We start from the raw sequence: 9335 nt of genomic DNA, 5'->3' as shown, positions 1-9335 counted from the left end.
TACGAAACGAAATTTGGTTTATCGATTAACAACCATGTAGCATTTCGAACGACATTTCGATGTGCAGCACGTGCGTGCTGCGTGAATGTATATATTCTGATATCACCGCGATTAATTGCTACGGGGGTAGAAAAAAAAAGAAAGGAAATATTTAGCTTATCGAGAAACAATTGTAACGAGTAGCCGATAAAATGAAATAACGAGCAGTGGGTGGTACGCGTTCGTGCCGAGTGTATCTTCGTAATAAATACACGCCCCATAGTAATTCGTGCAAAGTGCATAAAAGCAGCCGCGGCTGCTACACCGATCGTTACCATCGTAACGCGGGGTCGTTAGACTCAATATCCGAAGCACACACTTGTTTACGGTGTAATCATTCGAAAAATGGCCACCGTCGTTTTGAGCGATGACCTCCCTCGCCGCATTCGTGACGGCGCGGCGTTTAATTTCCCTGATTGCCACGTGATGAAACTCGCGCCCGCGCGCGTGTACACGCGAGACGCATTACATATCGCTAGGCGCGTACTCATCTGGCTCGGGATGGAACGGAGAGTTAGCGGAGAGAGGCCGGAGGCCGGAGACGGTGATTAATCATCAACGGTGCAACTTAATTATTGTCCGTGCCCTCCTGATTAATCCCGGCCGCGCGAGTTACGCTCGCACGCGCAATTTACTCGCGTCGCGCTCGGACAGACACGTCAATGAATCCGCCCTAATCACGTCGGCTCCTAATTAATCGAATTTCATTTTTACGAAGTCGGTAGACTGCCGCGAATACCGGACGCGAGTAGCCCGTATTACGGCGTACGTATACCCATCGTCAATCGGATTATTTCTCAATGTCACCGTCGTCACTGAACCGCGTTTCTCGCGTGGGCGGATATAGATTAAGCGCGGCTTCGTAATCTCAATGAGCGATCTTTCGTTAATTAACTGCGTGTACCACGAGTTTCTGCCAGATGGATACTTATCCTACGTTTCAAGTGGGTAGAAACGTGCTTCAACGAATTGTCATTTACATATTAAATAACGCTAATAATTATATCATTGGATTCGATCGAAGATAATAATTGCGATCTAATTTGATGTAATTTAAAGCGGAGAATGAGCTGCGCGGAATGAGCTCGGCAGAGAAAGCAGCTTTGCAACTTTTGTACAACTCTTTAATGCCACGCTGCTTTATACATTTATAGATTCGGTGAGGGACTGATGATAAGCTCAATTATATTATATTAAAGCACTTGACAATTACAAAGCTGCTTTCTCTGCCGGACACAGTCAGCAGAGAAGTAACAGATACATCGTGTAATAATAACTCGTGGAACGAAGAGCACAAAAGTTAACGAAATTAAAATTTTGTCATTTTGCTTCTTAAACATCAACCGATAAGACAAGATAAAGAGTGAAACTTTCTAACGAAAAAGCATCATTTTAACTTTTCCCTAACCTGGCGCGTTCTTTAGGAGTGAATATCCTTAAGCGATTGGCTGGCAATATTGCATTTGCTGCGGTGCGATTGGAAGTTTTCGCAACAACGCATGATTTACGAGTTAATTCTGTGTAATTCCGATTATCTGAACAGTTGGTGACTTTGGCGAAAGCGAATACTGGTTTCCACAGACGGGGCCAGCACCTTGCGAGTACTTCACGTTGGTTTCCAGATATTTCCTCGTGATGCAGTAGTACGAAGCTGCTCTCCTGAGCGAGCGATCGCCTCCCGCATTCGCTCGCGCCGCGGCCGCTATTATTTCGCCACTTGGCAGGAGTGGCGTGTACGTTGTACGAGAAGAGTAACCGATTCGCACCTGCGGGGGCAGAGACGGGACGAAGATGCTGTCGAGAGCGTGGGCCGTGTAGCCGATCAGTAATAACGAATAAAACCCACGCGGCCGCCGCAGGAGTGATCCTTTTCGAGAAGAGAGACACCCGAGGTTTCTCACCCACGGATATTTCGCACGTTCCGCGAACGTTCCTTCGTTCGACGGCGCTATTTTCAGGTGCCCTCGGTCTGCGGCCGACCGCACATTTATTCGCGCGTACGCGTGCAGATAAAAAAAAAACGGTGCAGAGATGCGTCCGTAATTCGTCCTTACTGCGATATACTTGTAATATACAAAGTTTATCTCGTCGGAAGAGACGCCTCGTCTTTGAAGAGCTCGTAGAGAGTTGATCGTTTCCACCGAAACGAGTGCGAGATATCGTAACTCGGTGACCCTAGGGAAATCGGTGGAGTCCCGTTATTGCACTGTCCCGGAAGTCGGAAGACACAGTGGCAGGTAGTTTACACGTTCGATAAGTGACGGCGACGTCGAGAGTCAGACGACGCGGGGAAATTTCTCACGTGCCAATGGCACCTCTCTCGAGTTTCCTCGCCGACTACGCGATCTGTCCTTTTCCTGCACCCCTCAGGGAATAGACTATACGTCGGCGGCGCCCGATTCCGCCCAGCACCGGGTGCGAACTTCGACTCGCGTCGTCTGACTCGCCTTCACGATATGCGGAGATACGAGGAGATGAATTAACAGTCACGCCCGCAATTTTACGCATAACGGATTTAATTTCAGACTTTGGACAGTCTTGGTACGTGACGTGAATGAAATTTCGCCGGGAGCAAGCAGTTGACTGAGCTCAGCGTTCATTCTCTCTCTCTCTCTCTCTCTCACTCTCTCTGAAGCCTTTTCGTTTCTACTTATGAGCTCGTCATAACGATACCTACCACGCCCCGCGCAGAGTAAATCGATGCTTTCCAGGGGCCTTTAATCGGCATATAAAATTTTATTCCTTCGTAAACTAGATCTTCGTTATCGTCCTGTCGCTCGTGGCTCGTGAATTTCGATAAAAGGCAACAAATACGGCAGATTACAGAAAATATCCGGATTCTTACGACGCACCGTGCACTCTGTAGCAACGGTGCCGCGTGGCGGTTCTTGAGAGAAATATCTCCAGAGTTCTTGTTCCGCAGAAATGGTTACCGAGATAGGGCGGCACGTTCGTGTAACGTGTGCGGCCAACGGTGAATAAGCGTACTCGGGTAAATGGTTGGTTATGTTTGCAATTTATTATCTCGCGGAGAGACAGATGCACCTAACGCACATCTGGGCACAATATCGCGTTAAGTCGCAAGCAGCGAGCCGTCGCTGTACCCCTGTCACAATGGCCAGGCTAGGAGGCAATGTTTGCGTTACGTATTGCCCATTGAATCTTTTTCTTTCTTGCCGTTACATACACGATCCTTACGATTTATTTCGCAAACATTTAACGGAGTTAAAGAGGGGCACGCGTGGGATATTACGGCAAGGGATTCGACACGGCTGACCTTTTTCATATATTTACAATGGAATATCGTGGTAAGGGACTGCCGAGGAAAAAAAGCAAGTCACGAAATTAACGGTTGGGTTTGAAAAAAACCTAATCGTTATGCTGACCTTTAAATTTTAATGTTAATGAAGCGCAATGATTTTATTTTTATCTTTATACCAATTAAAAAAAGAAATGTCAAGTTTCGTAAGAAGCCTCAAGCCTCCTCTTTATCTGCTGCCAAACTAAAAACATCATTATCATAAACGTGATAAAAGAAACGTTATTCTCGTATATTCCTCCGCGTCCCCATCCGTCCTTCTTCCGCGCCGTATTTCTGATATCTTTTTTATTTAAAATTTATTTCATCGCGTGCATTATTACACGCCTCTTCTTCGAAATCTTCGCAAATTATGCAAATCTATGATCGGCTATTAAAGATATGCGAGACGGCCGAATATTCAGACCGAACAACGCTACGACACTTGTACTAACGTCGAAGATAAATCAGAAATCGCCGTCATCGATATGCCTACGCGACGTGACGCGGCGCGGCTTGCTTTGTACCTAACGTTTTTCGATTTTCCACGTTTTTTTCCGATATGCCTACGCGGTTCGCCTTTCATTTCTCACGGTTGCGGCACCGATGTCCGGCCCAGAATCAAAACCCGTCGATGAGAGGAAAGAAGGGAAAAAGAAATCTCGCGCGGGAGAGAGTCCATTGACAGCGTTTACCCACGCGAATCGCCCTCGCGCGTGTGCGTTTCTCTCGGCGTGTCTCTCGCTCTGTGCAGGTGCGTGCAGATGCGACGTCGTTTGCATTCGTGTTCCTGTGCACGTATAGCGTACTCGTATAATATAGCCACGATATACACGAGCCGCCCACACACTGCTTGGCCTGGCCGCGCGTATTTATGCGGGGAACGAATGGGCGATTTTTCAGCGTGTTCGAGCCATGAATGGGCGCCTCGTCGTGTTGGTTTTACAGACACGAGTACTCGCGAACTCCCGCGTGAGTTCAGACACTCTTCTCCTTTCCGTCATTGATTTTGCGAACGCTTGGCGCCATCGCAGATCCGTAATTGCCGCCGGAAGATAAAAAGGGTACGAAGATTCTTTCTCACACGGCCACGTGAATACGCTTTCGGAAATACGTTATTTCTGCTTGGCCTTCTAAGGGCTCTGGTTCTTCAAACCCTTTTTTCCTTAAATTGGAGTTTAAATTTAATTTCACTTTAACTTGATGATAATATAATATGATTTGATAAATATGATAGAGAACGCCAATAATCGGTAAAGTTAGATGTTATGAATACAATATATATTCTTAAATAAACAAACAAAGTAAACGGCGAAATAAGAGTCAATAAATTATAAAACATTTAATTACAAATATTAATATACGTTTTATGATTGTTACGACATGAATTATTTATTTATTTACTTTTTGTGTTTATTGTTTCATTTTATTATCAATACTTAACATCTGAAGAGGGCTCAATCCGGCAGCCGAAACTTGTTATGGTACCTATTCTCCGAATGTTTTTTTATACATATACATACATGCGCCGCTCCGTATCGTTTTTCATGTATCTTCGCTTAATATTTGTAATTAAATGTTTTATAATTTATTGACTCTTATTTCGCCGTTTACTTTGTTTGTTTATTTATGTTATATATAAAGAGTCTTCACACCGTTGTTATCTATATATTCTTAATTTTAAATTTAATTATCTCAGATGTGATTGTGCGTCGAAACGTTCGGACATTAACCACAATCGATCTGAGATGCTAATAATATAAATATGATATCAGAAATATTTTATTTTTCTAACTATGATTAATCACTAAACTAGTATTTCTTTAATTGTAGGGGTAATCTTAATAATTACTCATTACAAAATCATTAGTTTAGTGATTAAAGGTACCTAACTAGAAAAATACAATGTTTTATTATCCGTGCCAAAGATTTTTACTTTTACATATTTATTTGTTTCGTTACTTATCGATACACTGTAAAAAGTAATGTGTTTTATTCTTGTCCTCATGTTTTAAACACTTACAGATATTTTAGTTTGAAACTTTTTCAATAGACAAAACACTATGCGTTTTCAATCCAAGCACGTAGTTTTGTCGATTGAAAAAGTTCCAAACTAAAATATCTTTAAGCGTTTAAAATATTCTATTAGGACAAAACTGCGTTTCATTGCGTTCGGAGAGCGCGCTGTCAGCATTCTAATTGTCATTCTAATCTACTTTATCCTTCTTCAGACAAGAATCGAATAATGCAGTAGCGCTAATAGGACTCTCTCCGAACGCAGTACGGCTATGTACGGCTCTCATCAGGATGTATTATAAGAAATATTGCAATTTTTGATCTGGTAGATTCATGTCTTGTTTGTCCTGTATAAAAAATGTAGACTGGGATTTGTAACGCGCATAGCGCTGATATTTAAATTGGGTTATTCCGAACAATTATACATATTTCAATCGGTTCGTCCAAACGATGCCATTTTGCGATGCCATTCAATCCCAGAGAAACCAATTTCAAACGGTAGCCCACCATACTGGTCTAAATTGTGGATAGGAGCGATGTTTTCAATCGAAAAATTGATTACATCCGGCGACCGCGACTTGACGTATACAAGCAAAGACAGAAGGCGGCAAAGACATACGTCATTTTTGTGAGTGATCTTTCTAGGGTTGGCAAACACACTCGGGTTACTTTGAGAGCTCTCAGGTTGATTACGGGGGCGACTCTACAACTCGTCGTCATGACACGAGCTTTCTCGCTTTATCGCGGCAACGTATGTCCATTGAGTTGCCGCAATTCGATAAATTTACCCCTCGTTGATTCCGCGACTCTTCGCTTCGGTGATAAACGATTACGAGCGAGAGATAATATCTTCCTTTGCACCGTGGTGTAACGGCCGTTAATTCTCAAATTGAGAGAGAAAGATCAAGAAAAGGAACGGAAGAAAGGCAATCGGCGCGATGGGGCGCAAACCGCACTAATGCCTCGTCATTACGTTACCTCGGGCGAGTTAATAATTCCGCAATCACCAAAGAGAGACGCCGGTGGTTATCGCGAGCCGGACAAATTACCTGTGTCAGTTTCACCCAGGCCCGGAGGTTTCGGACCACGGCATTCGGGGTTGAACAGGTCCCCCCCCCCCCCCCCCCCCTCCGCGCGCGGCATGTAATTTTCCCTGGTCATAATAACTACCCCCTAACGAGGGGGTAATTTCAAAACGGCTCATCCGTCGTGTCTCCCTTTCTCTCAGTTGCCATAATTTCATGTCTCGCGCGCATTGTTTTCCTCTCGCCCACGGAACGAATAAATAAATATTTACCAGCGACCAGACTCATTAGGAGACGCTACCGACGACGGAGGTCTACTCTTGAAAAGGAGATGTACGTCCCATGCATCCTGGTTGCAAATTTTCAATGCGGCGACCAATTCAACTTCTCTCGACGTGACATCGAGTCCGAGGCCGTTTCTTTTCATTGTCTTCCGAACGTCTTACGGACGTTTTTATATTTCGTTGCCTCGTCCATGAAATCTATCTTCTTTCATTTCACCGCTCGTCGTTTGTGAAATTCGTCTTTGTGCCTGGCCACGTCGGAAGATTTCTAACTCCAACGAAGCACTAGCTGTTAGTACGAAGTATCTCGATGAAAAGGTTCTCTCCGTCGGTCGAATGTACGGGGAAGCCGAAGGAGAAGCCGCATCCATCACTCCCGACTTGTCGCGTCTCTGGATGGCACGGTTGACAAATGATTTGACATAAGTACAATAGCGTAAATGGCGCTTGAGATGTTTCAGACGGAGAACCATGAATTTCTAGCTGCACGATCTAAAGCTGAAGTACATTGGATCTCTGACTTCGTAGACACGAGGAGAAATGTTTTTTTTTTTTTGCGCCAATCATTGCCACTGTCGTAAACAAATGTATTCATTCCCGCGGAGCTTCGCATACAAATCTGAGAACTCATCGACGATAATAATACTTCTATTTCTTCATGCGCTTAGAAGTAGTTTCGAATTGTCGGAATTGCCCCGAGGACAGACTTCGCGAGAGATCAGCTTCGCTGCAGCTTCGCGGAATCAGCGTTTTCCCGCGTGGTACGGCACGTCAAAAGCAGCGCTAAAAGTTATGTCGATTGGCCGCACGCCAGCCGACGGTTTCGCGCTGGCCGATATCCCCCGATAAGATCAGCGAAATTGCGCGGCGACGTCGAAACCGGGTACAATATTCATGCTGTACTGTGGGGCACTACCGGATGACAATCAATTACGATCCCCAGATAATAGTCATCCCGAGCCACTACCGCGCAATCGGCGCAACACACTCGAAATATTTATCGACACAATTTAAATCAGCAATGAGCATTTAACAGCCGCTAAAGTGTTCTCGCGTATAAATAAGTCGCAAATTAGCATTTTACGACACATTCCGTCGGTTACTTATGTCCCATTATGTCGCACTATCTATTGGAGATTGAGAATTGTAAATTGAAGACTTGACCAATTGGATAATTTTAATTTTAATCTATTATATTTCGCTTTAATTGGCTGAATTCTAATTCTCAATTTGCAATCCTCCAATGCGTAGTGTGATATAGGCTTTAGAAATGTGCGATCTCCGAATTGATAAAAATTGTGTTTTCTCTTTTTAAATAAAACATTAATTTTGAAATACCTAGCTCTCTTTGTAAAAAAAAAAAGAAAAAAAGAAAATAAGAAATTCTTTATAAAGAGATCGATTTAACCTCTTTAGACTTTGTGTACAATTTAATGTACACTAAATTTGAAAACATTTCCGTTGAAATTATTTAATCCTGTCGACATTATCTGAGATCAGACGTACAGAATAATGCTAAAAAAATAGTCAACATTTTGAAAAAAATTATTTAGTATAAATTACTTATCAAAGTGATGTATTAAAAATAATGTATAAAATAATTTATAAAATTAAAATAATGAGAATAGGGCTACAAGCAAAGCAAGGTCTCGATGCTATAATATTATTAAAAAACGAACAGTTTATTAAAACATATATGTATTTCGACTTCAATCGGATCATTCTCAACGTTAAAACGATAATGCAATTTAAATTTCAAACGGAAATAACTAATCATTCTCCAAATTATAAAAAAACATATAACGTTGTTATACGAACAAAAAATTATAAAAATATATTAACTAAATCCATCGCTTTGATTGTGAAATACGCTCCAGATACTGTAAGACAATCATTGACGACTACAAAGTGATTTAATAATGTATCTGGAGCGTATTTCGCAATCAAAGCGATGGATTTAATCAATATATTTTTATAAGTTTTTGTTCGTATAATTACGTTATATGTTTTTATAATTTAGAGTTGTTAGAATAATTCATGAATTCCGTTGGAAATTTAAATTGCGTTATTTAACACTGAGAATGACCCGATTGGGGTTGAAACATATGCTTTAATAAACTGTTTGTTTTTTAATAATATAGCATCAAGAATCTTGCTTGGCTCGCCCATTCTCATTATTTTCATTTTATCAAAGTGTGTCTTTGAACGAAATGAAAAATAATTTTTTAACATGATTCCAATCAGGTGAAAGGGTTAAAACAGCCCCTTTTATAAAAAATTTCTTATAAAAATTGATTTCTCGCAAAAAATAAATCGATTAAAAATCGTTATTGTTATTTCGAAAGCTCGGATCTTTCGGATCCCTACAGTCACCCGGAGGAATTTCGCATCTGCGACTTCTTTTGCTTCCTTCGCCGCTTGCAAAATCCAACGCTGCTGCGCCGCGCCTGCATTGTACGACTCGTTCCTATTCGTGCTCTTAATAGGAGCGCGTCCCGCAAAGGTAAGGCTTCTCCTCGAGAACTCGCCACGGCCAGTTTTCATGCGAGTCGAAGAAACTCGAGAAAGTGGACGCGAGGTTGCACGCGAATCAAGTTTATCCGATTCCGCCGTATTTTGTTTTAGAGATCGCAAATTTCTTATTTGTACTGAACTGGCGGAAGAGTCTCGATA

The 9335-nt window shown here is 42.4% G+C and overlaps 1 protein-coding gene across 1 annotated transcript in view; it reads right to left on the bottom strand.

The window, feature by feature from the left end:
- LOC108748126 (A disintegrin and metalloproteinase with thrombospondin motifs 7-like) overlaps positions 1-9335 on the bottom strand; it is a 54097-nt gene that overhangs the window by 35416 nt on the left and 9346 nt on the right. The window lies entirely within an intron of this gene.

This window comes from Trachymyrmex septentrionalis, unplaced genomic scaffold (assembly GCF_001594115.1).
Source record: "Trachymyrmex septentrionalis isolate Tsep2-gDNA-1 unplaced genomic scaffold, Tsep1.0 scaffold211, whole genome shotgun sequence".
NCBI lineage: Eukaryota > Metazoa > Arthropoda > Insecta > Hymenoptera > Formicidae > Trachymyrmex > Trachymyrmex septentrionalis.
This window is presented reverse-complemented; position numbering and strand designations above follow the sequence as displayed.